This window comes from Ornithorhynchus anatinus, chromosome 5, assembly GCF_004115215.2.
Source record: "Ornithorhynchus anatinus isolate Pmale09 chromosome 5, mOrnAna1.pri.v4, whole genome shotgun sequence".
NCBI classification, from domain to species: Eukaryota; Metazoa; Chordata; class Mammalia; order Monotremata; family Ornithorhynchidae; genus Ornithorhynchus; species Ornithorhynchus anatinus.
Genome location: NC_041732.1, coordinates 108,099,728 through 108,102,126, shown reverse-complemented (window position 1 = coordinate 108,102,126; position 2,399 = coordinate 108,099,728). Strand labels below are relative to the sequence as shown.

At 46.6% G+C, this 2,399-nt stretch overlaps 1 non-coding gene across 1 annotated transcript; it reads right to left on the bottom strand.

Moving 5' to 3' along the window:
• Positions 1–773: 773 nt before the first annotated feature.
• Positions 774–845, bottom strand: TRNAC-GCA. The gene has a single exon. It is a non-coding gene; the product is annotated as a tRNA-Cys (tRNA).
• Positions 846–2,399: the final 1,554 nt, after the last annotated feature.

Sequence of the window (2,399 nt, the reverse complement as noted above, 5' to 3'; positions counted from 1 at the left end):
TATTATCTGACAGACAATTATTCTCCCCCCCCATTCAGAGCCGTATTGAAGGCACATCTCCTCCAAGAGGCCTTAATAATAATAATAATAATATTGGTATTTGTTAAGCGCTTACTATGTGCAGAGCACTGTTCTAAGTGCTGGGGTAGATACAGGGTAATCAGTTTGTCCCAAACGGGGCTTACGGTCTTAATCCCCATTTTACAGATGAGGTAACTGAGGCACAGAGAAGTGAAGTGACTTGCTCACAGTCACACTGTGTTTGTGTCAGAGGCCTTCCCTGACTAAACACCGCTTTTCTCTTCTCCCACTCCTTTCTGAGTCACTCTGTCTTTCTCCCTTTATTCACACTCCCCACAGCCCCACGGCATTTGTGTATATAGCTGTAATTTATTTATTCATTTAATTATTTAGTTATCTATACATATTATCCGTCTCCCCCTCTAGACTGTAAGCTCACTGTGGGAAGGGAATGTGTCTGTTTATTGTATGATAATAATAATAATGGTGTTTGTTGAGTGCTTACTGTGTGCCAAGCACTATTCTAAGCTTCGGGACAGATACAGGTATCAGGTGGTCCCACGTGGGGCTCACAGTCTTCATCCCCATTTTACAGATGAGGTAATTGAGGCTCAGAGAAGTGAAGTGACTTTCCCGAAGTCAAACAACTGACGAATGGCGGAGCCGGGATTAGAACTCATGACCTCTGATTTCCAAGCCCAGGCTCTTTCCACTAAACCATGCGGCTTCTTAAAAATAAAGCAGAACATGCCAGGGGGCACCTGGATACGAACCAGGGATTGCTTGATCTGCAGTCAAATGCTCTACCACTGAGCTATACCCCCTCTACAGTGCTTTGTGCACAGTAAGCGCTCAGTAAATTTGATTAAGTGAAAGAATGCATGCATGAATGAATGAATGAATGAAGAGGAGGAGAACCAGGGGAGGACAGCGTCAATGAAGCCGAGGTTGGATAATATTTCCAGGAGAAGGGTGTGGGCGACAGCGTGAGAGACAACTGAGAGGTCGAGGAGGATTGGGATGGAGTAGAGGCTGTTGGATTTGGCGAAGAGATCATTTGGACCTTCGAGAGGGTGGATTCTGTGGAGTGAAGGGGACGGAAGCTAGATTGGAGGGGATCAAGGAGAGAATTGTAGGAGAGGTACTTAAAACTGCGGGTGTAGACAACTCGCTCAAGGCGTTTGGAGAGGAATGGTAGGAGGGAAGTAGGGCGATACCTGGAGGGAGCCGTGGGGTCAAAGGAGGGTATTTTTAGGATAGCGGAGACACGAGCATGTTTGAAAGCAGTGGGAAAAAGCCATTGGAGAACAGCTTATTATTTCTGAGGGCAGGGACTGTGTCTTTTGTATTGTTATATGTAATAATAATAATTATGTTGGTATTTATTAAGCGCTTACTATGTGCAGAGCACTGTTCTAAGCGCTGGGGGAGATACAGGGTAATTAGGTTGTCCCACATGAGGCTCACAGTCTTCCTCCCCATTTTACAGATGAGGGAACTGAGGCAGAGAGAAGGTAAGTGACTTGCCCACAGACACACAGCTGACAAGTGGCAGAGTTGGGATTCGAAGCCATGACCTCTGACTCCCAATCCCGTGCTCTTTCCACTGAGCCACGCTGCTTCTCCCTAGCACTTAGTACTCTCCCTAGCACTCTCCCTAGCACTTAGTACAGTTCTCTGTCCACAGTAAGCACTTAAAAGAGATGATTGATTGATTGACTGAGGCTCGTGTGGCTCAGGACTGTGTTCAGTGTAAATAGGGAAGCAGTGTGGCTTCGTGGAAAGAGCACAGGCTTGGGAGTCATAGGTAATGGGTTCTAATCCCAGCTCCGCCACTTATCACCTGTGTGACTTTGGGCAAGTCACTTAACTGCTCTGTGCCTCAGTTACCTCATCAGTAAAATGGGGATTAAGACTGTGAGCCCCATATGGGGCAAGCTGATTACCTTGTATCTACCCCAGTGCTTAGAACAGTGCTTGGCACGTGGTAAGCGCTTAACAAATACCATCATTATTATCATTATTATCTTGTATCTACCCCAGCACTTAGTATAGGACTTGGAACATAGTAAGCGTCTAACGACGACCACATTACGATGACAATGATGATGATGATTTTGCGTGCTCAGTAATAATAATAATGTTGGTATCTGTTAAGCGCTTACTATGTGCAGAGCACTGTTCTAAGCGCTGGGGTAGATACAGGGTAATCAGGTTGTCCCACGTGGGGCTCACAGTTAATCCCCATTTTCCAGAGGAGGTAACTGAGGCACAGAGAGTGAAGTGACTTGCCCACAGTCACACAGCTGCCAAGTGGCAGAGCCGGGATTCGAACCCATGAGCACTGACTCCCAAGCCCGGGCTCTTTCCACTGAGCC